Genomic DNA, 14,856 nt, shown 5'->3' with positions numbered 1-14,856 from the left:
GCATAAATGAATGAATAGATAGATATATAGAGAGAGATGATAGATAAATGTGCTACATGAACCCACCACATACCTATATGCTCATTGTATGTGGTTTGAATGCCAATTCAACTCAATTCCTTATTTCAAGAAATTTGAAGCATGTAAATGAAAATTCAGAAGAACTTATTGATAATCTTTGTTTTTGAGGGGAGGAGGGGTGAATCCACAATTAAATATGAGATTTTTATAAGACTACACATTGAATAGTAGTTATGCCTAAAAAAAAAACAAAACAAATCTACGGCTGTCAAGTCAATTCTGATGCATAGTGACCCTATAGAATAGAGTAGAACTGTCCGATAGGGTTTCCAAGGAGCTGCTGGTGGATTCTAACTGTCGACCTTTTGGTTAGCAGTTGAGCTCTTAAGAATTGCACCACCAAGGCTCCCAGTTGTGCATACACCTCGAGATACCTGTATTCATGTTTTGATATAGGTACATCACCTGATCTATGCTATATATTGGAGGGTGTCAGTGGAACATAAGTACTACATGACACAGCCACAACCTGAAGATAAGTCATTTCTTAAAACTATTCAAATGCCTAAAACCTAGGTAATGTGAATCAGAATATTTTCCAGCTGATCTTGAGGGCATTTATAAAACTGTTGGTGCTAGTAAGTGCAGGAATAACGGAAATTTAACGTATGTTGAAAGTCTCTCTAACACATAGCTACCCTATAGGACAGAGCAGAACTGTTCCTATAGGATTTCCAAGTCTGATCTTTATGGAAGCATACTGACACATCATTCTCCCATGGAGAGGCTGGTGGGTTTGAACCACTCACCTTTCAGTTAGCTACCGAGCACTTTAACCACTATGCTGCTAGGGCACCTTGAAAGTTTCCCAAGTCAACAAAGAAGAAATAAAGATTTAATCTGATTGGTTGTAAATTAGGAAACTGACAGACTTGTTTTTAACAAGATAGATTCTTCCAACCACTATGTATGAATTGCTCGCTACGTTACTGAACTTATTGGAAGGTACAAAATAGTCTTCTGGATAACGATTCATTCCTAAAGAGTTTAAAGACTGGCTCTCTGTGGCTCACGATCTCTCTCTGCCTATGCCAGGGTTTATACTGCAACACATCTAATAAAGTACTCCATCTTACGTTATCCATTTAATGATTTACTGTAACAAGGGGGACATAATTTCTTTAGGTTTTATTTTTCCTGTCTGTGTAAAGGTTTTTTTTTTTCCACTTTGTGGAGATATCTTAAACATTAATTGAATAATGTTTGTACAGAATTCAGAGTTCAATGGAAAAAAAGATATGATATATTTGATGTAAAGTGTACTATAGAGAATTGTGAAATGGGACAAGCGGGAGGGAGAAAGGATGGATCAGATAGAGTATGCTTCATTCTGGGTCCACTGAGTAGCAGATGACAAGGCAAGATTAGACAAGTGAGAGATTTATTTGGCATAATTCCTCTGAAGGAAAATGGGGAAGGGGACTGAGGAGGCTGGTAGATCTTTATTCTTGGGCAAAAATAATTGGAGAGGGATATCAAATTACTGGATCCTGCTCTAGTTGGACCCATTGTAAAAACTTTGCTTTATCTATTAATTATTTTTCCATATATAAGGTATACCTGCCTAAGTAAGTATCAGAAATAAAAAATATGCCTAATAAATAAGAAAAACATAATTGTAGAGGTATCCGATAGGTATGAAATTTAAGAGTTGCCCTTCATTTTGAGAGAAACATTGAACATCTGCAAATAACATCTGAAACTTTGAAGTGATCCCTAGATCACTACTTCTATCAGCATTAACAACAGCAGCCTCCCCTAGACCTGTTGGCAGTTGAACTTTACCAACCCAGTTTTTATGGTCTTTTGTGCTTTAATGTCAAAAAACTGGAATGGGTAAGAGCTGCATCAATAATAAGAAATATGATTTATCTTGGTACCACATTGTGTTACTACTGGTTGAAATACTTGATTAAGAAGAAGAAAGCCAGGATCTAGAGCTCTTTCCATTTCAAATTTTTACTTACATAATGAATTTTGGATCCCTTCCTAACTATTTTGCTCCTCAGATTTCTTATTTGGAAACTAATATATTGCTATCAACAAGGTAAGCCTGAGGAAATACTGTGAAGTAGTAATACATAATGTTGGCTAAAAGACACCTAAGAAGTTAGATAGACATTTCTAAGATGAAGAAATTGGGTTTCAGTGATGTGAAGTGATTTGTTCAAGGTCACAAAAGCTTATAAATTTCAGAGCAAGTAACAGAAGCCAGGTCTTTTGACAATAACTCACAGTCCAGTGCTCTTTCCTACCACCACGTAGGTGGTTTGTTATCAGTTTCTTCCCTTTGAAACCCCCTAATTGGTTGCAAAACTTTTCACGTGACTGCTTCCTTCACATTAGCCCTTGGAAACATAGATCTTCCCAAGGAAACCTATCATCTAAGCATGCCCTAATTGGGCAGAAAAAAAAACCCACAGTTTTTCTATAATTTGTCCCTCTTATTACTTTATTTTGTCATCCTTGCTTCTAAGGAGCATTCTGGCTGTACTTCTTCCAAGACAGATTCGTTCATTCTTTTCACAGTCCATGGTATATTCAATATTCTTAGCCAACAATTCAAAGGCATCAATTCTTCTTCAGTCTTCCTTATTCATTGTCCAGCTTTTGCATGCATATGAGGCAACTGAAAACACCATGGCCTGGGTCAGGAGCACCTTAGTCCTTAAAGTGACATCTTTGCTTTTTAACACTTTAAAGAGGTCTTTTGCAGAAGATTTGCCCAATGCAATGTGTCGTTTGATGTCTTGACTGCTACTTCCATGGATGTTGATTGTAGATCCAAGTACAATGAAATCCTTGACAACTTCAATCTTTTCTTCGTTTATCATGATGTTGCTTATTGGTCCAGTTGTGAGGATTTTTGTTTTCTTTATGTTAAGTTGTAGTCCATACTGAAAGCTGTGGTCTTTGATCTTCATCAATAAGTGCTTCAAGTCCTCTTCACTTTCAGCAAGCAAGATTGCATCATCTGCATAATACAAGTTGTTAAGGGTCTTCCTCCAAGCCTGATGCCCTGTTCGTATTCATATAGTCCAGATTCTCTTGAGTATTTGCTCAGCCTGTAGATTGAATAAATATGGTGAAAGGCTACTACCCTGACCCACACCTTTCCTGACTTTAAACCATGTGGTATCCCCTTGTTTTGTCTGAACGACTATCTCACGATCTATGTACAGGTTCCTCATGACCACAATGATGTGTTCTGGAATTCCCATTGTTTGCAATTTTATCCATAATTTGATATGGTCAACAGAGTCGAATGCTTTTGCACAGTCAATAAAACAAAGGTAAATAGCTTTCTGGTATTCTCTGCTTTCAGTCAGAATCCATCTGACATCAGCAATGATATCCCTCGTTCCACGTCCTCTTCTGAATCTGGCTTGAATTTCTGGCAGTTCCGTGTAGATGTACTGCTGCAACTGCTTTTCAATGATCTTCAGCAAAATTTTACTTGTCTGTGATATTAATGATATTGTTCGATAATTTCCTATTCTGTTGGATCATCTTTCTTTGGAATAGGCATCAATATGGATCTCTTCCAGTCAGTTGGCCTGGTAGTGGTCTTCCAAATGTCTTGGCTTAGGTAAGTGAGCACTTCCAGTGCTGCATACGTTTGTTGAAACATCTCAGTTGGTATTCTGTCAATTTCTGGAGCCTTGTTTTTCACCAGTGTCTTCAGTCCAACTTGGACTTCTTCCTTCACTACCGTTGGCTCTTGATCATATGCTACCTCCTGAAATGACTGAACTTCAACCAATTCTTTTTGGTACAGTGACTCTGTGTATTCTTTCCATCTTCATTTGATGCTTCCTGTGTCATTCAGTATTTTGCCCCGAGAACCCTTCACTATTGCTACTCGAGGCTTGAAATTTTCTTCAGTTCTTTCAGCTTGAGAAATGTCAAATGTATTCTTCCCTTTTGGTTTTCTAACTCCAGGCTTTGCACATGTCATTATAATACTTTACTTTGTCTTCTTGAGTCACCCTTTGAAATCTTCTGTTCAGTTCTTTTACTTCATTTTATTTCTTCCTTTTGCTTTAGCTACTTGACATTCAAGAGCAAGTTTCAGAGTCTCCTCTGATATCCATTTTAGTGTTTTCTTTCTTTTTAATAATCTCTTGCTTTCTTCTTGTATGATGTCCTTGATGTCACTCCACATCTCGTCTAGTCTTTGTCATTAGTGTTCAGTGCATCAAATCTATTCTTGAGGTGGTCTCTAAATTCAGAATTGAATTGTGTCCTCCAAAAATTTATGTTGAAGTCCTAACCCCTGATACCTGTCAAGTTCACTGTGGTGCAGTGGATTTCTTTTATGTGTCCTTTCTGGCTCTGACTTTACAATTCTCCCAAAATTATTGGTTGGGCTGCAATCTCTCAAGTGATTGGTCAGTTTGCTATCCACTTAAGCAGCTTGCAGGGATTGGTTGGTTTTCTATTCTTCTAAGTGGCTTGCAATCCACCCAATAGGATTGGTTGGTTTATGATCCACCTAAGGGATTGGTTTGTTTATGATCCTGCTAGGAAAGCCACGCCTTGACATTAACAAGGAGTTTTCCCATATAAGCGACCAATCTTACAAAAGTGTTTTTTTTTTTTTTTTTTTTTTTTTTTTTTTTGTGAGAAGTGCATCCTTTGGACCCAGGGCCACTGTGCTGAGACCCGCCTAGACCTGAGTGAAAGGGCTGTACTGAACTGGTAACATTGAGCTGATAACATTAAAGACCAAAAGAAACAGTAACAAGCACAGCAGAGCCAAGCAGCTAAGAAATGGCAGCAGTGCAAACAGTGGGAAACACAAGACCTGCAGATGTTGGCCATGGGTGAGTCGGTTAACAAAGAAGATGGCAGCAGCCAGCAGGGTTGGCCCACGGAGTGGAGCTGGGCATCCAGGCAAAAGGGCTGAGTAGAGGCTTGTCCAGAGGAGACTGAGAGGAGGCCTGTCCTGAGGGGGCTGAGAGGTTACCCGCAGAGGCTTGGGAATACATCCTAAGGGGTTGCCTGTAAAACAGTTTTGCCTCAAGAGCTGTCATAATGCTGGCCTAACCCTGGCACTGGCCTAAGTTGTCCTAAAGCTGCTGGTTGAGAGCTGACCAGTGAACACAGGGTGCCATACTCAGCCAAGAAAAGCCATGGAGAGAGGCAAATAGGGAGAGAACAAACACAGCCACACTGCACCTGACCTGAGAACACACTGCGGAGAGAGACAGAGAGAGACACTTGCTGACACCTGATTCACAGTGTGCCCACCCGAGAGACATAGAAATGGACATAAGCAATTTGAGAAGGTTGAGCAGGTCCACTATTAGCCATAAGTGGGTTTCTCTCCTGTGATGCTAAGTGAGGTACTTGTAGGGGTTGAGGAGACAAGTTCACCTCAAGTCTATTCCTGTTGTTTACTGTTTGCTTTCTATAAATTATCTGTTCCTGTTTTTTACTGTCTACATTTTATAAACAATAATCATGGCTTTCAGTTGCCAACACTTTGTAAAGTGTATTTGTGTGTGACGCAATCGGATTGAATAGTAGGGTCCTTATCTTAGCAGTTTCATGATTGTTTAGGATTTAGAGGCACAACTTCATGCATATGTGTGCATATCTTTACACACACATACACAGTTCAGTGAACTTGTTTGGAAGTAGGGTCTTTGAAAGTGTTATCAGTAAAGTTAACATGAGGTCGTACTGGATTAGGATGGGTCTTAATTTAATCTGAATGGTGTCCTATAAAAGAGTAGAAGAGACCCAGAAAAACAGACAGAAGGAAGATAGCAATGTGACAAAGGAGTTATGCTGCAGCTACAAGCCAAGAAATGCCAGGGTCTACCAGAAGCAGGGAGAGACAAGAAAAGATCTTCCCTTAGGTCCTTTGGAGAAAACATGGCCCTCTCAACACCTTGAATTCAGACTACTAATCTCCAAAACTGTGAGACAATAAATGTGTGTTTTTATAAGCCTACCTTATGGTATTTTGCTACGGCATCCTTAGAAAACGAAAACAAAGCCAATCTGAAATAATTTAATAATCTTCCAGAAAAAGGAATCTAGCCCAAAGGAATAATTCTAAAGTAAGAAATTCTGGGGTCATTGTAAGCCTCTAGGACAGATATTTTGAAGTAGGTTAAAAAAAAAAAAAAACAGTTGCCTTGGATTGGATTCCAAGTTACTTTGCTCCATCGGATTTTAAGGCTGAGACCTTTCAGAGGCAGATTGCCAGGCTTTCCTTCTGAAGTGTGTCTGGGTGGGCTTGAACCGCTAACCTTTCAGTTAGCAGATGAAATCTTAACGTTTGTGCCAACCAGGGAATCCTTGGAGTAGGTAGGGTTTGGGAAATTTCATTAATTAGTAAACATAGCAAGGCCCTTGATATATTCAATACATGTTTTCCTCCATAGCTCAATGAAAATACTACTTTCCTTAAAAGGCTTTATCTTGTGAGAAATCTATTAATTGTTTTTGTAGCAGTTCTGGGTGGCCTACTTAAGTGTTTTAATAATGTTGCTGAGTTCTATATGACGAGAGTTGATTTATATTTTTTCACAGTGAGTTGATATTACCATATAATCACTGTTGTGTTTTATTACATTGTGTATCCAAATTTGTGTATTGGGAGTTCCTTTTTAGAAGGGTGCATTTGTTGTTTAAATAGCATGGAAAATCCTTTTCTATGTCTGATAAGCCTTTTCTCAATGCCTTCTTCCCTGAAATTCCAATTTAGAGAAGCCCATTTAAGAACTCTGTAGAAACCAAAAGCAGCCTGATTGATGCTAACAAAAAAATCATTTTTTCAAACAATATTTCTACCATATAGCTTACTAGAAGTATAACATATTTGTGCACTGTTCTGAACCATGGAATAAAAAGAAAAGATGTCCTTCCTATCTTCATTAGACTCTTAATACTCTGAAATTTATTAGTACATTTGTTGCGAGATTATTGTCACAGATTGAATTGTGTCCTCCAAAAAATGTGTTTTAGTCCTAACCACTGGTACCTCTTAATGTGGCACTGTTTGAAAATAGGATCTTTGAAGATATTATCAGTTAACTGAGATCATACCAGAACAAGGCAGGTCCTCACACCATCTGAGTAGTGTCTTATAAAAGAGGAAAACAGACATGGAGACAGATATAGGCAGAGAAAAGATGGCCATGTGAGGAAGGAGACAGATGTCGCTCCAAGCCTTTGTGATATTTTGTTAGAGGAGCCCTAGGGAACTAATGTTGCTGTTGATGATTGCCGTTGAGTCGACTCTTATTCATACCAATACAATTACAAAATTCCCAGAGCACTCAAATTCCCAGAGAATAGCAACTTAAAAGCAGTCAATCTATTAATCAAAGACTAATTTGAAATAACGTGACAGTTTCTTTTAAATTCTGCTAATATAATCATTGAAGTCCATATCTACAAATAGAAAATCTGCAGATTTCGGGTGGACATTTGTCAGAGAAATGTGTCATAAAGCAACATTATGATAATGAGCAGTTTATTTTTGCTACATGAGATTTAATAAAGCTAAGGCTGACAAAGAGGAGCTGGTGGATTCAAACTGCCGACCTTTTGGTTAGCAGCCAAGCTCTTAACCACTGCAGCCACCAGGGCTCCATTATACATACAGTGTTGAGTAAATACAGAATTGTTTAATGTAAATAATAGTATCACAAATATGTACTAAGTGTGGCCACCCTTGACAGCCTAACATTAAGAAAGGTAGTAATTCTAACAGGCAGATCTATAAATACTCTTGCATCTAGATTTTTAAGTTCTTGAAGTTTATTATATTTAAGTTTGGGGGGGTGAACTTGTTATTTACCTTTATGTATTTATTCATCCAACAAATACTGGGAACCTACTATAATCAAGTATTGTGGGGGACACAAATGTAACTAAGATTTGGATTCTTCTTTCAAGAAACTTATTCTCTAGAACAGGCTATTTTAAGTATAATTTTATAAGATTTTATAAATGTTATTGTAATTCTTTGCCTAAAACATTTTTATGCTTTGCTCCTTAATTTACTTTCAGATCAACTGCTGCACATTCAAAATATGAATCTGAAAGTCCTCTGAGATGTGTTTTTTACTCTAAATCAAATTTATAAAAGTGGCAACAGTGATTGCAAATTAAAAAAATCCTCAATAAACATGGGTCTAGCTGTTGGGTGACACACACTTCCAGGATGTATTGTATGTGTGACAGTCTTTCACATGGATACTTTATCAGTACCTTAAAATTAACATTTCCAAAATGAATTACTAAAAATGAATTACTAAAACTATTTCTTTTAATGAAGTGAACCTCCTGCCGTTTACCTCGTAGATGATAACATTTGAAGTCATCTATGACTTTTTTTCTTATACCCTATATATTTATTTTTTAATTTTTTTGTTAATTTTTTTTATTGTACTTTAGATGAAGGTTTACAGAACAAATAGTTTCTCATTAAACAGTCAGTACACATATTGTTTTATGACATTAATTAACAATTCCACGATGTGTCAACACTCTCCCTTCTTGACCTTGGAGGACCTTTTTTTTTGGTGAAAATATACATAGCCAAAGTTACACCATTTCAAAAGTTTCCACATGTACAATTCATTGACATCGATTACATTCTTCCAGTTGTGCTGCTATTCTTACTATCCTTTTCCAGATTATTCCATCACCATTATCTTCAACTCACTGCCCCCTAGGCTTCCCAAAAACCTTTTGAGTTACTGTTGTCGATTAGATCTCACATAGATAATTCTTTTTTTTTTTTTTGTACCTTAGATGAAGGTTTGAAAAACAAATAGTTTCTCATTAAACAGTTAGTACACATATTGCCCGATGACAATGGTTAACAACCCTACAACATGTCAGCACTGTCCCTTCTCAACCATGGATTCCCTATCACCAGCTTTCCTGTCCCTTCTGCCTTCTAGTCCCCGTCCCTGGACTGCTATGGGTCATTAGTCCCATTTTGTTTTATGAGGCTGTCCAATCCCCAGCCGAATTGTGAACTTTGGAAGTGACTTCACCACTGAGCTAAAAGGGGGTCCGGGGGCCATACTCTCAGGGTTTCTCCAGTCTGTCAGGGCAGTAAATTTCATCTTTTTTTATGAGTTAGAATTTTCTTCTATATCATTTTCCAGCTATGTCCAGGACCCTCCATTGTGATCCTGGTCAGAGCATCAGTGGTGGTATCCAGGCACCATTTAGCTGTACTGGACTCAGTCTGGTGGAGGCCATGGTAGCTGTGGTCCGTTAGTCCTTTGGAGTAAACTTTTCCTTGTATCTTGTTCTCTTCATTCTCCCTTGCTCCTAAGGGATGAGACCAATGGAGTATCTTAGATGGCTGCTCACAGGCTTTTAAGACCCCAGACGCTACTCACTAAGGTAGAATGCAGAACATTGTCTTTATAAACTGTGTTATACCAATTGAGCTAGATGTTCCCTGAGAGCATGGTCCCCACAGCCCTCCACCCAGCAATTCAGTCTCTCAGGGAATTTGGATGTGTCTATGGAGCTTCCATGGCCTTTCCTCGTACAAATTGTGCTGGCTTCCCCAGTATTGTGTACTGTCTTACCCTTCACCAAAGTTACCACTGATCTATTGTCTATTTAGACTCCCCGACCCCTCCCATCCCTCAGAACCAACAAAAATTCTTTCTTTTTGTGTGTAAACTTTTACATGAGTTTTTACTGTTGAGGTCTCATACAATATTTGTCCTTTTGTGATTGACTTATTTCACTCAGCATAATATCCTCCATTTTCATCCATGTTATGAAATGCTTCACAGATTCATCAATGTTCTTTATCTTTCCATTATACTCCATTGTGTGTATATACCGTAGTTTGTTTATCCATTCATATGTTGTTTCCATTTTTTGCTATTGTGAACAGCACTGCAATGAATATGGGTGTGCATATGTCTATTCATGTGACGGCTGTTATTTCTGTAGGATATATTCCTAGGAGTGGGATTGCATTTTGTGGTGCTTTTTTTGTGGTGCTGACCTTTTGTTTGTTCTTCTTACTCCCCTGTGCTGAGTTCCGTTTGTTTGTGGATTTTTATTCATTTCTTTTGTTTTTGTAGGTTTTGTTTTTACTGAGACTTTATGTTTTTCTTCTTTATTTTGATGAGTAAGTTTGTTAACTTTTTTTGTGGTTACCTTGAAATTTATCTTCCTAGATTTGAACCAGTCTATTATTACTTAGTATCGCCTTGCCTTCCTCTCCATTAGAAGGTTCTATATACCTACACCATATATTCCCTCTTTTATTGTTTTCATGCTGTTGTCATTTACAGATTAACCTCTCTGGTTCCCTGTTGTAATTTTTTTGGTTTTGCATAGTCTTTAAGTGTCCATTTCCTAGGTTGGTATCTGGCTGGTACAATCCTGGGTCCTATATTCAGCCTGTCATCTGATGTTGTTTGTTCTCAGATCGAAGGAATCCCTTTAATAAGTCTCGTAAGTTTGGTTTGGTTTTTACATAGTCCCTTAATTTCTGTTTATCTGGAAATGACCTAATTTCACCATCATATTTGAACGAGAGTTTTGCAGGATATATTATTCTTGGCTGGCAATTTTTTTCTTTCAAGGTTTTATATATGTCATCCCATTGCCTTCTTCTATTGTTTCTCCTCTGTATGTGACTTTTTGTTTTTCTCGAGCTGCTCTCAGGATCTTTGTTCGTCTTTGGTTTTATCGAGTGTCATTATGATATGCCTTGGTGATTTTCTTTTGGGATCTATCCTACATGGGGTTCGTTGAGCTTCTTGGATGGTCAGCTTTTCATCTTTCATGATATTGGGGAAGTTTTCTGCAGGAATTCTTCAATGATCCTCTCTGTGTTTTCTGTTTTCTCTCCCTGTTCCGGTACTCTGATCACGCACACATTTTTGCTTTTGATTGCATCCCACGTAATTCTCATTGTTTCTTCATTCTTTTTTTCTGATTTTTCCTCAGACAGAGTTGTATCCAAGTGTTTGTCTTCAATTTCGCTGATTCTGTCTTCCATCGTTTCAAACCTGCTCTTCAGCCCTTCTATGACACTGTCCATTTCTGAAATCTTGTTGTTTATCTTTTGGATTTCTAATTGTTGTTTTTGTATGATTTCTAGTTGTGAATTTATTTTAGCATTTTTTTCCTGTATTATTTTCTTGAATTCTTCCTTTTTGTGTGTGTATTTTCCATGAATTTGTCTGCCCTTTCCATGAATTTGTCTATTTTTTCCTCATTTTTCCTGCTTTCTGCTTCAACTCTTGGATAATTCTGAATATTAGAGATTTTAATTCCCTATTAGTTAGGTCTAGTGCCTTTTCTTCTACTGGAAGGTCATCTGGTGTTTTATTTTGGACACCTACTGGAACCATCCTGTCCTGATTTTGTAAATATTTTGATACTGTCTGCTGTCTTCTGGGCATTCAGTGGTTATTTTCCTCATTTACTGATTGCAGATTTGTTTGTTTCATCCTGCTTTTTTTGTTTTATTTGGTTATATCTGAGCAGGCGGGCTGTGTGTTCTTTGTTGTTTGTTCTTCTGTGGGCACGATACTTTTCACCTCCTTCTCCAATGGGCAAGGTCAGTCCCTCAGGTATAGTACAGCAGGGCAGGTCCAGGTGAATGGGAATTGCTGGGATGGGTTGTTTGTGGCACGCACCAGGGCTGACAGTGTGGACTGGGAATCAATGCAGGGCAGGTTCCAGTAGACCGTGCCTGTGCTGCTTGGGAGTGATGGTCAGTGCACAGTGCAGGTATGCAGGAAGGAGGGGGTAGATTGTGATGTGTGGAGCTAAGATGGGTATGGGAAAGATGAGAGAGAGGAGAGAGGAACAGGAGCCAAAAACATACAGACAAACATAAAAGAGTGCTAAGGGAGCTTGCTATTGGAGTTGAGAGATGAGAGACTGAGGAATGAGTAAAAACAAAAATGAAACAAAAGAAAAAGGGTAAAAGAAAACAATGAATGAATCGAGAAACTGGATGTGAAGAAAGACAAAAAGGTAATAAGAAAGAAAAAAACAAAACAGAGAGAAAAAAAAAACAAAAACAAGAAAAAAGAAATGCCTCCAGGAATGTCCCTGTGCGTCTGCACAGAGTAAAGGAGTAGCTTCCAAGCTGCGTGGTACTGCCCGGCTGTAAGGGGCTCCCAAGCCAAGAAAAGAAAAAGAAAACAAACAAATAAATCAAAACAGAACAAATGAGAGCGAACAAACAAAAAAGCCCCGGGGATCCCACCAGCTTGGAGGCACGGGCTGGGAAGCAGTTTTACAGTCAAGCTGTTTGTCGCAGCCTTTCAGGAAGAATCAAAGATGGCGCATGGAGCCAGGTATTAGAGAGAAAGTAGGGGGTTGTTGTGAGCAGTAAGGAAGAAATCTAAAGAAGTGGAAAAAAGAAAGCAACACCAGCAGCCAACAAAAGGCACTCAGGGAGTGGGCCAGTGCAAGTGGGTGTAATCCAAGCGACAGTGGGGTGAAACTGGTGCTTCCTGGCCAAGAGACTGTGGCTGCAGGAAGCGGAGGAGGCCAAGAGGGGGTGATGAAGGGTAGGGGGTGGGAAAGCGTATATTGCTGGTTACCGGTTGTTCTGTCTCCTGCTGGACGCTCCGTGAAGCTGCTTTCTCGTAACCCTGTTTGCTGATCTTGGATAGGAGTCCAAGATGGCGGCTCCGTGCTGCGGTAGCTGATAGGGGACCTCTGCATGTATCTCTCCTTGCTGTCTTTTCTCGGTCGGTCTCTTATTCCATTTGGTGCTTGGCTGAGTTCTTTATCTCTTCATTTGATGCTTAGGGTTTCAGGATTGACGTGTGACTCCGTTTGACTTAGTTTTTCTGATCTTTGCTGCGGAGGGACGGTGTGGTGCTTCTGACTATAGCGCCATGTTGCCCTGAGGTCCTATACCCTATATCTGTAATCAGATTTTAATTTATATAGATTCTTCCTCTGTAACATCCCTTACAAATCTCTTTTGTACTCCAGTCAGGGTGTACCAGGTTATGCTGAAGTAATAAAAATTCACCGAAGTATCAGTGGCTTGAAACAGAGGTCAGCAACCTTTTTCTGTAAATGGCCAAATAGTATTATAGGCTTTGCAAGCCAAGAGGCCAAGTTGAGGATATTATGTAAGAAGAGAGAAAAAAAAAATTTAATAATTTTTATTGGCAAAATTCCAACTATAATAATAATTGAGTACAATTTTTTGGTATTACAGGTCTACCAATGAGAACAATGTATTTTTTTTTATTGACGGGATAACATTTCACTTAATTGGGGTTCAAAGGCAGTGGGCCCTACTATCAAAATTAATTACATTCTCTTAATGCTGATGTATGGTGTTCCTGGGTGGCACAAAACGTTAAACTCTCAATTACTATCCAAAGTTTGGTGGTTTGAACCTACTCAGAGGCACCTTGGAAGACAAGCCTGGGGATCTGCTTCAGAAAGGTCACAGCATTAAAAACTGTATGGGGCAGTTCTCTCTGCACCCATAGGGTCACAATGAGCCAGAATTGACTCAACAGCAACTAATAGCAACAATGCTGATGTATAATGAGATTTCACGTTTCATCTTTGAAAATGTGTTTTCATACAAGTAGATATTACCAATATTAATCCATGAGTATATGATTTTAATTGAGCATGTTCATCACTGGAAAGGCATTTATACAATTCCTTTAGATTTTTTGCTTGATATTGGATTTTAGCATGAAATTACATTGGGAATCCATCACTTCCAATTAAATGTTAGATGGAAGCTCATGAATTGCACAGTTAAATAGATTTCGAAATACTGAAATTTCCTTTTTACTTGCATCGAGGTCCAAAAAATGCTACCAGGACTGTAGTTTGAGTGCAGAAAATTTGTCTGCGGCAAATTTGTGTAGGAATCGAGATGTCACTTCTTGTCTTAAATTTTGACAGCGCTGGAAGTGTATGAAGCAGATTGATATCACTTGTAATTCAAACAATGTTAGTTGCACTTCAGTGATTTTACCACTCTTTAAGGTTATCATATAAGTGTTCTTTTATCTTGTAATTTTAGGTTGAGTTCATTAAAAACATAAAGTCTGCAGCAAAAGCTAATTTCCAAAGCCATTCAGTGTTTCATAAAAATGGTTAAGGGTGTTTTTCTCATTCAGAAAAATTTCAGTCTTGGCCCTGAGCTGAAAACATCACAATAAACCTTTAACATTGCTAAGCCATCAAAGAGCTGTGTAGGAGGACAAGTCCAGATATTCAGCTTCTATTTCTAACAAAAAGTCATGAAACTGATGATGATTAAGTTAAGACAGCAAATTAAATTCACTTTTGACACTACCGGTTCAATAACAAATGATAAATTTAAATATTTTTCTGTAATGTGCCTACAATTAAGACAACAAATTACTGTAGGCTTTAAACATCTTATATTTTCAAAAGCTTCGTAAATATTTCCAACTAAGATTTTTTGGTGCTCTACACATACTTTTCACTATGAGTTGAAACTGACTCGACGGCACCTAGCAACAACACACATACTTTTACTATCAGTTATAGCAAACTTAGAAGATTCCATTTCAAGTTGTATTGAATTAGTGTTTTCTCAACTTCTTTGAAAATATTCTTGCCTATAATTGTTCCACAAAGACTATTCATAGAGGCCAATTCTTTATTCACTTCAAACTTGTCTTTGACTTCTTAAACAGCAACAATTGATCAGTATCGGTAACATCTATTTACTCATCAAGAGCCAAGGAAGAGTACTTGAAATAATTTCCCTTGTTTTTTTTTTTTTTTAATGGA

Source organism: Trichechus manatus, unplaced genomic scaffold (genome assembly GCF_000243295.1).
Source record: "Trichechus manatus latirostris isolate Lorelei unplaced genomic scaffold, TriManLat1.0 scaffold00060, whole genome shotgun sequence".
NCBI lineage: Eukaryota > Metazoa > Chordata > Mammalia > Sirenia > Trichechidae > Trichechus > Trichechus manatus.
This window is presented reverse-complemented; position numbering follows the sequence as displayed.